Genomic DNA, 11769 nt, shown 5'->3' with positions numbered 1-11769 from the left:
TTTTTGTATTGGTCTTGTAAATTTCTATCGATTTGCAAAAAAACTTTTTGCCACGCCCACTCTAACGCCCATAAACCACCCAAAGCTGCCACGCCCACACTTTTGAAAAATGTTTTGATATTTTTTCATTTCTGTATTAGTCTTGTAAATTTCTATCGATTTGCCAAAAAACTTTCTGCCACGCCCACTATAACGCCTACAAACCGCAAAAAACTGTGTTTAAGACTCTCCTTCTCCCTTCCACTAGCTGAGTAACGGGTATCAGATAGTCGGGGAACTCGACTATAGCGTTCTCTCTTGTTTTTAATCTTATTTTTGGTGAAGTTGATAGTCCCGAATTGGATAGCTGGCTAAACTTCTATGTTTCCACCAGATGCAATATTATGTAGCACTTAAAATTTGTAATATGTTTATTTAAAAAGCAACAAAGTACTTGGTGGCAATAATAATTAATTATTAGCGACCGATGAGAGACGAAAACGAGAATGCGCTTGACGATTACAATTTTCAACATAAAGTTTGGAGAACTTATTAAGCCAAAGTTCCTTCAATAGGATATTTCCTTTAATCATAATGGGAATTAATAAGCTAATGGTATGTTCCCCTTTGTCGATCGGAGACCAATGACACAAGTGGCAATTTCACTAGGCAACCACAACACTCTAACGCCTTAGCTCACTCTGAATCCGAGATAGGTATTAATTTTACCGCGTTCTCAGATGCAAAATATTTTTTAAAAACCAATTTGTCAATTCAAAACCTGCTTTTTGAAGAACCAAAGTCACTTCAGACTTAATGTCCTGGCGTCAGAGCCAGCAAATCTGTCGGATCCTCAGACATAGGAGAGAGCGGCCTGGAACGCTTCTATTTTTGCCAAGAGCGTGGAGAGCTCTTCGAACGTGTATTTTCGTTACAAGTGCACTTGTAAAATAACGTCTTAAAACTTTTTACGCCTGCTTCCTGAAGGCTTACCATATGGGTAGGAGGAATAAATTGCCATTGCATCTCTTGATGACTATAGGCATTCGTCACCGACTCTTTTACGGCTTGAAGGAAATCGCGGGAAAGCAAGATGGCAGCGCCAACAAAGGTTTTGCCATTATCTAACTGGACTTGAAGTGGACTCCCTCTTCTGGATACAAAACGAGCAAAGGCGGCAAGAAACTTTTCGGTCGTTAAGTCAGATGTAGGCTCAAAATGGATGGCCTTGGTGGAGAAACAAATAAAAACTAACACACACCCCTTTGTAATAAGACATGCTCTTTCCGTATAGTTCTTTATATCGAACGGACCGGCGTAATCCATGCCAGTATACGTGAATGGTCGGGAGAACGATGCTCTTTCTTTGGGCAGGACACCCATCAGTTGGCTTTGCAACCGCTTTTTGTGGATCACACATACTTTGCACGAATTTACTACTGCTTTCATCAGGTTCTTTATTGTCGGAATCCGGTATTTCGACCGGATGAGGCGCACCAATAACTGGTTACTACCATGGATGCGAGAAAGCAGGCAGTTATACGGAAGAATCACTGGATGCCGTTTATTGTATTGAAGGCTTTCGAAAGCCGCACGCCCTGATCAGTCCTTGCGGATCTAGAAACGGGTTCATGCTTAGGATGGAACTTGAACTTGGCACTGGACGCTTTTCACTTAGGCAGTGATATTCCACAGGGAATTCTCTCCGCTGAGTGTTCGAAATTAGGAACCGCTCGGCGGCGGCGATTTCAGTGCCCAGCAAATGCACATCAGATGGAGATGTCTGCTTCCTGCACCGCGGTATGAAGCGATGAACATAAGCAAGGACCCGTAAAGCTTTCTCTAGCATGGAAAAACGTGCCAACAACTTTTCAGAAGGGGCTTTTGTGAGATTGACTTTCAGAGCACGCTTCTCTAGGTCGGTCACCGGAGCGTTGTCGACCTGAGTTGGCCATTGGTTGCGTGGATTTTGCAACCAAGTCGGTCCGTGCCACCATAACTGGCTATCGGCTAGATCTTGGAGGGAAACTCCTCTACTTACCAGGTCTGCTGGATTATGCTCAGATTGAACATGAGACCAATTCTCTGTTTTTGTGGCCTGGGCGATTTTCGTCACCCTATTGGCTACAAATGTGGTCCACTGGCACGCTGGCTTGCTTAACCATGCAAGCACTATCGTGGAGTCCGCCCAGCAGTAAAGTTCGGAGTTGATCGTAGGCATCTGCGGAATGATGGCTGCAGCCATTTCGGAAAGCAATAACGCCCGCACAGCTCCAGTCTTGGGGGCGAAACTGATTTGACTGGTGCTACCCGGGTTTTTGCGGTAAGGAGTCTCACCATAATGGCACTGCCCACTTCTACGCGGACATATATTGCCGCTCCATAAGCCTTTTGCGATGCATCGCAAAAGCCATGAAGCTCGACTGTGAAATCTGGATGAAACGAGAGCCAGCGTGGAATGCGTATCTGCTCTAAAACCGAATGACTTTGGAAAACATTTAGCCATCGCTGAAAAAGCTCATTTGGAATGTTTTCGTTTTGGCAGTGCTTTCTGCATCGATATCGAGAAAATCAGTATTTAAGAGATGGTAGCTCTGAATGGCCGCTAAAACTTCCTTTTGGTTGGAGGTCCATTTCCTCAATGGAAATCCGGCGGAATTCAGAGCGTCTCGGAGCTCTTGCACCAGTCCGCTCCGGCTAGAACATCAGCCACATACATAAAATTTCGAATGATATTGCTAGCTTTTGGATGGCTGGGTTCTACTTCAGCTGCTAGCTGCTGCAGTACTCGGATGGCCAGGAAAGGCGCGCAATTGACCCCTGTAAGACAGGGCCAGCATGAAGGATATCATTTAAACTGGTACCATTCGATGAAGGGCTGGAGGCATTGAATACTACACGGAGTTTAGTAGTTACGCTCTCCGGTTTTAAGACGGCGTGATGTGGCATATAATAGGCGTTGCAATCATGGGTAGGAAGAACTTGTCGCCTGTGCTTTTAGTCGAGATATTCCTGGATCGCCGAATCGTATCTCGCTTTTAAGGCCTCATCTCTTTTTAGACGCTGCTCATTTCTTAAAAGCTGAGCCAACGAGAAAGACCGATATGTTCTGGATCGCGAAAAGGCAGAGTAACGACATATTTGCCGCACTCGTTTCTCGTGGTCGTTTGAAGGAAACTCTTCTCGCACAGGGAATCGGATTCTTTTACCAACTTTGTTGGTATATTCTTCACCTCCCAAAATTTGGTGATAGTTTGTCCAGTGAATTATCGTACGCATGGGAGATCTCCGTCGAAAAGGAAGAAATTCTGCTTTGTGCTAAGGCTGACACTGGCCCAGTTAGTACCCAGCCGAAAGATGAGCCACAGATGTTGGTTTTTGCTTCACTCAGAAGCACCGAAGCAGAATGTCGGCTTCGATAAGAACATCTATTTGTGCGCTCTCATAGAATTTTGGATCCGCCAGTGGAAAATCGGGAAGATCCCGAAGGAAATTTTGCGGATGTGGGTAGGAAGGCAGATTTCCGGCTAGTTGAGGGAGGACATAGGCCGTCGTCTCCAACTGCCACGCGGGCCTAGTCGGAGATCGGATGGTGAAACTGCTGAGCTTCTTGGACTGAGCGGCTACTGTTTGGTTTAAGCCTGAGACTTGGGCTTCAACCACCTGGAATGGTAATCTAATTAGATTGAACAGCCGCTCGGTTATGACTGTTCCCTCTGATCCGGAGTCGATCAGGGCGGTGCCAAGAAGGATAGCTCTTGAACCCGTGGCGAAATAATTTTGAACACCGGCTTGCTCATTAGGAAGGATATTGGCTTTATTAGCAGAAATTGGCCTTGCAGGATTTGAAGGACTTGAATTGCTGGAAAAGGGGTTGTTTCGGTGCAACAACGTGTAATTCCGGCCACGGCAAGTAAAACAATTTTGTTTTTTTTTTTTTTTTTTTTAAATCTTTTTATTTATTGAATCTTTCCTTTTACTTAAAAGACTAGCAATAAGTTTTTAAATCTTATTCTAAGCTAGCTAATTATTATTTTATGAGATGATTTGTGCTATGTGGCCTAAAAAATTTAACGCTGGGCTGGTTGATTGTTGCTGTGCAGTCGACTTTGGCTGCATACTCGAAGAATTTCTTCTTTCATCCGAAGAAGATGTCCGCCGTGTATAGGGTGTATAGAATTGGACCTAATACACTTCCTTGGGGCACTCCAGCTTTTATAGTACAATTGCTTGAAGTGCTTGAACTACATCTAACCGCGAACACTCTTTTGTATAAGTAAGACTTTAGAAGCTTATGTAAGTTTTGAGGCAGCAGTTTGGTTATTTTAAACATAATTCCATCCGACCATACTCTATCGAATGCTTGTGCAACGTCTAAGAATAAAGCTGTACAATATTCCCGATGCTCAAAAGCAGTGCGAATTCCCGTTGTGATGCGGTTAACCTGCTCAATAGTTCCATGTTTTGCCCGAAAACCAAATTGGTGCGATGGGAGTGTGTCGTGTGTTTTAAGGTGGGGACTGATTCGTAGCAGCAGTACTTTTTCAAATAACTTGGAGAGACAAGTAAGTAGGATCATAACTATAACTGATTTCTTCCACTTTTGAGGGAAGTATCCAATTTTGGTAATAGCGTTGAAGAGTAGGCAGATTTGTAGAACTGCAAACATTGGAAGCTCGATGATCATTTTCGTTGTTATTAAATCGAAGTTAGGCGATTTTCCAGTCTTCAGTTGCTCTTTTATGACTTTCGTTATTTCGCTTGGCCGGAATTCTATGGGATCTTTTGCTGCTAAGTCAGATGCAGATAAGGGTGGGAGAGTAAATGAATTAGTGGCTGGATTTGGTTGGAATACCTTTTTGAGATGATCAGCGAAGACTCTTGCTCTGTCCATGTCACTACGAGACCAGTTTCCGGTAGAGTTACGGAGGGGTACGACAGTTTCTGCTGGTGCCTTCAGATTCCTGTGGGCTTTCCACAAAGAGTTTTTTGTGCTGGTGGGCGTGAGATTCTCGATGTAACGCAGTTGTGCGTCCGCTTCTTTTTTCTTAAGAGCTTTAGTAAGTCTGCGAGAGGCTGCTTTTAGTCTACTCTTTGCGCCAGGTGATCTGTGCTCCTGCCACTCCCTTCGAAGTCGTCGTTTTTCAAGCACAAGGAGTTCGGTATCTCGACTTGTCATGTTGAACTTTTTACTGCATCCGTGGGTATCTTGTGGAGTTGCCGCTTTTGCTGCTGCAACTAGTGTTGATTCTAGGCTACCAACAAACTGATCGATGTCTTGCTCGGTTTTCAATGAGCTAGAGAAGTCGGTATGTGAACAAACATATTTTTTGTACCTCTCCCAGTTGGTCCCGTTGCTTGTGAGTCTATACAGCCGATCGATGTGTTGCAGTTGGTACAACAGATTAAAGAGCACCGGGCAGTGATCAGATGAAACTTCTGAAAGTGCCTCAGCTGTAATCATTGATTGGGATATCCTTTTGGTGATGGCAAAGTCAATCAAGTCTGGAAGCTTTTTAGGATCTGCTGGCCAGTATGTAGGCGTACCCGGAGAAACATAATTAAGCTTGTTTTGCGGTTTAATAAATGCGTTGTATAGCTGTTTTCCTTTAGGGGTCGCTATCCGAGATCCCCAGTACATGTGCTTGGCATTCCAATCACCAGCTGCAACAAACCTTTCACGGAGCGAGTCGAAGAGTGTTGTGAATTTGTCCTCTGATATTGTGAAGCGGGGTGGGCAATAGACAGCAGCCAGAGTGAGAGCACCGTTATAGCATTGGAGGCTTAAAGAGGTAGATTGTAGGCAGTCTTCTTGCCAATTACTAACAAAGTGGTGTTTGATTCGCGATCGTAATTTGTTTTATTTATTCACTTCACTTAAGTAAATTGATTTTATACAGAGCTCGATGAAAATACGTCTTACCCCGACGCTAGTCCACAACTAGATGAGTAAAACAATTGTGCGTGCTTTTGCACTCACGAAGCTGATGTCCCTTTGCAAAGCAGTTTAAGCAACCTTGAACAGTACTTTGCACTACCTTCAAGGACGCCCCAGATTCCTGTGGTATCGACTGCACATTAAAAAGAATTTTCAATTGACTGTTTACCAACAATCGTTTATTTTCGAAACGCTCTATTAGGGTTTCCCACGCAGAGCGGAAACCCTCGTTGGTGAGAGGCGAAATCGAAACGATGGCATGCGCGTCGCATGCGTTTTGGCGATTAAATGGAATAACTTTTTAACCGCAGTCAGCCGTGGATTATTGATATAAATGGCTGTGAAAAGAAACCGGAGCGCTAGATCGGAAGCAGCCATATTTTTAGCTGTGCGCTTTACTGTGGCTTTGGATAGAGTAGCACAGTCGTCGAAAATCTGCGCAGGCGTTTTTACCGAAATGCTTGGAATTCTTGGTCCCTTGTGGTGAAAAAATAGACCTGGGCTTGCCCTCGGACAATTTCTTCTTATCGTCCCCGATGGGCATAATCGAAGAAATGCGAAATGAGAAGGAAGCGGTTTTGGAGCACGGTCACACTTTTTAAAATATGGACAGATTTCTTAGACTGCACTTAATAAATTTAAGCTTGCCGCCGTAAACGGTAGAAAGCATCGGAAAAAGACCGTATAGGATGTAACGGGTGAGAAAATGGTGTAAAATTCTGGTGTCTCCAGTTCGACTTTGAAGAGTGGCTGCGGCTCTTTCTTCCTGTGAAGAATGTTGATCACCGTTTTTGCCTTAAAGTTTTTCTCCTTTAGTGCCTCGATAATTTCGGTTGGGGTCACTGATGATTCAATTCCTTTAATGACAACCTGCAATCCTTTGGCACTTTTAAGCTGGTAGGTATAGTAACTCTTTTCAGCTTCATCCAGGTACTTGGTCACTGATCGATGGCTAGACTCATCCGGAGTCTGCACTTTCGTTTCATGTATATTTCCCTTGGTAAGAGGTATAACGTGAAACTTGTTTTCTCCGATGATCGTAGCTAGTTTGTTAACCAGTGCACTTGAGGTTTTCTCTCGTATAAATATTGGTGGCGGCTTAATCTTCTTCTGCTCCTGTTCTTTGATTGGATGCACTTCGCAGTCATCCAGTAGTGCAAACCTATTTGAAGTTGTGTTGTCAACGTTGGTGCGATTTATTTTCGACTGATTGCCAGCCTGTTTTGTGTTGTGGGCTTAGCTGTTTGAAAGAGTTTTGTGTTTTGTTTTGGTTCTTGTCCGCTTTTATTTTCTAGAGTCGGAGAGAGTGCACTTGCTTTAGTTGTTGTTGATTCAGCAGAAATGTACACAGCTTTCGGTACTGATTATAGTGTTGTTGTTGTTGTTGCTATAGGTGCAGTTGCAGTAGATATCGAAGTTACTGTGCTGGTAGCTACAGAGCTTGACACCGTTTGCAATGAGGAGAGCGCGAGAGAGACGCTCTTAATGCGTTCGGGTTCACATCGTGCAGTCATAAGCATTGGTGAGCAAGACCGCGTTCGTTTGCTTTCTGCAGGTGCTAGGTCATTGGCCCGATGGATTGTTTGGCACTCGCGGGCGTCAGACACTACGGTGAAGTATGCATTGTTTCGTTGGAGAGAGAGCCGGCGCTCGTCTTGTTTTTTTTGCCGCTGAGCGCGCAAATCGCGTTGGCTGTCGATTTGGAACTGTCGATTTGTTTGTTGTCTATTTAAATTAGCTTTTGTTTTAATTTAATGTTTCCACACACAACAAATATTATAGATTTGCAATTTAACATTGCTAATAGCGTCTTTTCGCTGATGTTTGTAATTTATTTTGTTTTATTTATTCACTTCACTTAAGTAAATTGATTTTATACAGAGCTCGATGAAAATACGTCTTACCCCGACGCGAGTCCACAACTAGATGAGTAAAACAATTGTGCGTGCTTTTGCACTCATGAAGCTGATGTCCCTTTGCAAAGCAGTTTAAGCATAACTGCTTCCGTTTAATGTAAACTGACCGGTCGTCAACCGACATTTGGAGGAAACACGGACATACACGGACAGGATGGTTTTCTTTGTTGCACAAGTCGCAACTTTTGGATTTTGGAGCCACTTTCGTCTCGTAGGAATTTATTTTTCTAGAGGGCCCACTTGAATTCATCGCTTTGGAGTGCGACTGACTGGTACGGGCGGTCTCACATCATCGATGGCCTCTAGGGTTCGATGACGTTCTGTGAGGAAGGTGTTCAGCTCTACCCATGTCGGGATGTCGGCTTTCTTATGAAGCGACTGCTCCCATAAGGAGAGAGTTATCTTCGGGAGCTTGGATGATCACAGATATACCAGCAGGCAGTCCCAGTTCTCAATGTTGATGCCTGATATTTCTAAGGCAGGCAAGCAACCCTGAACAGTACTTTGCACTACCTTCAAGGCCGCCCCAGATTCCTGTGGTATCGTATGCACATTAAAAAGAATTTTCAATTGACTGTTTACCAACAATCGTTTATTTTCGAAACGCTCTATTAGGTTTTCCCACGCAGAGCGGAAACCCTCGTTGGTGAGAGGCGAAATCGAAACGATGGCATGCGCGTCGCATGCGTTTTGGCATTTAAATGGAATAACTTTTTAACCGCAGTCAGCCGTGGATTATTGATATAAATGGCTGTGAAAAGAACCCGGATCTCGGCCAGCGAAGATAGTCGCCTGCGAAAACTTCTGTAGGCCTAGGGCGCAGCGTTCGCGGCTGGGATTGACCGAGACGTGCCCTGCTCGATTTTATCAACGAGCTGGGCAACACACCTTTCATGGACTGAATAGCAATAACTGTATTTAACTGTACACAAGGCACTCTGAGCAGAGGTCGAATTCCTTTTCAACCTTGTCCCATAGGGTTCCAACATGGTCGCGACGGACGCTAAGCATCGTGACGGTTGGAGTTGCGGATTCCGGAGTGTTGATCTGAGCCGCAAATTCGCTTAAGCGGTCAGAAACCGAAATGAATTTGGCTAGCGCTAGATCGGAAGCAGCCATATTTTTAGCTGTGCGCTTTACTGTGGCTTTTGGATGGAGTAGCACAGTCGTCGGAAATCTGCGCAGGCGTTTTCACCGAAATGCTTGGGATTCTGGAACTCTTGGGCCCTTGTGGTGAAAAAATAGACCTGGGTTTGTCAGCGGACAATTTCTTCTTATCGTCCCCGATGGGCATAATCGAAGGAATGCGAAATGAGAAGGAAGCGGTTTTGGAGCACGGTCACACTTTTTAAAATATGGACAGATTTCTTAGACTGCACTTAATAAATTTAAGCTTGCCGCCGTATACGGTAGAAAGCATCGGAAAAAGACCGTATAGTGGTGTAAAATTTACGAAGTGGAAACGTCGTAGTTTGGACTAATTGGACAGCTGACTTGGAGTGAACAGCGAATTGTATAAATGACCGGTAATCAGATCCACCTGATTTACGGTTGGAGCACTTGGAATGTGGAACACGGTCGAAAAAATGTTTATAAAAACGAAGAAAATTTTATTTTTTACAACTGGAAACGGAGAAAATTGAAATGGTGGAACTGGAATCTTTTCTCCGCGTTGTAAGTACTTCTAAAAACAAACACAAATTAATATCCAACCCTAACAGGAAAAAATATTTGTCGGGTGAACGACTTATATTTGGCAGTCGTATTATTTATTTATTTTTTAAAATTTTGTTCTACAAAGAATAATTTTTTTTGGATGAAAAAATTATTGTCTTGTAGTTTTTATGAAAATAATTAAATAAATATTGATTAATTTATTTGTTATAAAAAAAAACCGCTTTAAATTTATTGCTCGGAAATTGATTTGGAAATTTATGGAAAAAATTGATGGAAAACAAAACGCCTTTTCCGCGTCGGCACTTGGAATAAATTTTATTTGTGGATTGGATTTGCCGACGGGAAACAATTTTCATTTTGGTATATGTTTAAAAGGAATGCAGATAATATGCGCAATGTATGTCGGTAATATATGTGGATGTAATATATGTAATATTTGTGGATGTTATATATGTAATATTTGTGGATGTTATATATGTTATGTATATGTGATATATGTATGTGGGTGTAATATATGTAATGTATGTGGATTAAGTATATGTTGATGTATAATATGTTGATGTAATATATGTAATATATGGAACTGGCGGGTAAATGTTTAATACATATTTTATTTGGAATGGCCAGAGGGTATGTGTTGTTTGTTTCGTTATTGTATTCTTCGATAGCAAAGCAAATTGTATTAAGTGGCCTGCGGAGTTAAAGCCAAAAAGTGTGTTGCGAAAAGAATTTGGATTGCGTTGGACACAGTGAAACGAGAACAGGATTTTTGCCACTTTTTCACATTTGGAATTTTGCACTTTTTTGAACTTTAATTCTTTTTTGGGATGAATATTTAAATATATTCGGAAATTTGGACTTTTACTTTCACGAATGAGGTCGAAAGAGAACGGTGGGTAATATGGCGGCGCCCGTAGGAATGAATAAGTACTTTTCTTAAATTGCCTGTTGTCGGAGAAATCCGTTAGATTTGACAATAAATCTTACAGCTTCAATTTGCTGGGATGGGATTTTCGAACCTTTTGCTGCAGACCGGCAATTAAAAGGAATGGAAATTTCGTACTTATTTTGTAATTTCTTCTCTGGTGGACAAACTTGAAAATCCAGGTGATTCGGCTCGAAGGACCAAAATGCTGGGTGTGATGGGGGTTGCTTTCCAAGAATTTTTCAAATCGGCTGAAATATGAACACTCATATTTATACACAATTATATGTCAACGCAATTCTAACTCCGCGAGTTTGTGGTGAAATTGTGAAAATTGTGTGTGAAATTGTGTGGTGAGAAAAAAAGGCATAATTAATTTTGGCCAACTTGTGTGCACTGCCTTCGGGAATTCCTTGTTCGCCAAACAGTCCGCCGCGTTTGTGATTATTTTTTTCTCATCTTGGTGTGTGCCATTTTTTCGCCACATAATTTTTCTGTCCTTTTACAGGCATTTAATACAGTCCACTTCCCGATGCTTTACCGTGCCCATACATATGCGTGCATTTATACGTATATTATCTGTCATTTTTCCAGGAATTAACCTCCGCTAATAAATTATTAAATTACGAATAAATATATTTAAAAAAATATATAAAAAAAATTAATAATAATAATTTATTTATTTACGAATTGATTTATATAAAAAATTAAAAAAAAAAGAAATTATTTAATAACGAAATAATATAAAAACAACTAAAAACGAGACAAAAACAACAACGTTATTACAAATCCATAAGGGCGGGACCGCGATTGTTTTTTGTCCAGTTAACCGCTGCAGAGGCCGCGGTGTTGTTTTTGTTTGTTCTCCCCCTATCTTACACTGAAGCTTATTCTAATTAGCTAGGCTCCCCCAAGCGCAGCGGAGCCTCCTTGGAGACTCTGCGGCGAAGAGCGAGAGAGCGTGAGAGGGAGCGGAGAGCGGGTGACAGTCCAAACCCCGTAACTTGGACAGCAGGTAACACGCATGACATAAAACATATGATGAACTTAAAGAGTGGAATGAAAATTTGGAATTGGTAGATGAAAGCAAGACAAAAAAGCAAATTTACAGCAGCGGCCAGCAACATATAACAACAATAAAAGGACGGGTCGTTGCTTCAATGGTGGATTAGTAGATGACAGCAAGACAAAAAGCAAATTTACAGCAGCGGTCAGCAAAAGTATAATAACAACAATAAAAGGAGGGGTCGGTGCTTTAATTGTGGATCGCCTAAACATATGAAGAAAAACTGTAATGTGAAACAAAGTGATTCAAGTGTGTGGCTGCGGGTCAT

At 42.3% G+C, this 11769-nt stretch overlaps 1 pseudogene; it reads right to left on the bottom strand.

Moving 5' to 3' along the window:
* Positions 1-222: 222 nt before the first annotated feature.
* On the bottom strand, positions 223-9410 carry LOC120320676 (annotated as a pseudogene).
* Between the last annotated feature and the right edge of the window lie 2359 nt (positions 9411-11769).

This window comes from Drosophila yakuba, chromosome 2L (assembly GCF_016746365.2).
Source record: "Drosophila yakuba strain Tai18E2 chromosome 2L, Prin_Dyak_Tai18E2_2.1, whole genome shotgun sequence".
Taxonomy (NCBI): domain Eukaryota; kingdom Metazoa; phylum Arthropoda; class Insecta; order Diptera; family Drosophilidae; genus Drosophila; species Drosophila yakuba.
The sequence above is the reverse complement of the archived record's forward strand: the minus strand, read 5'-3'. Positions and strand labels throughout refer to the sequence as shown.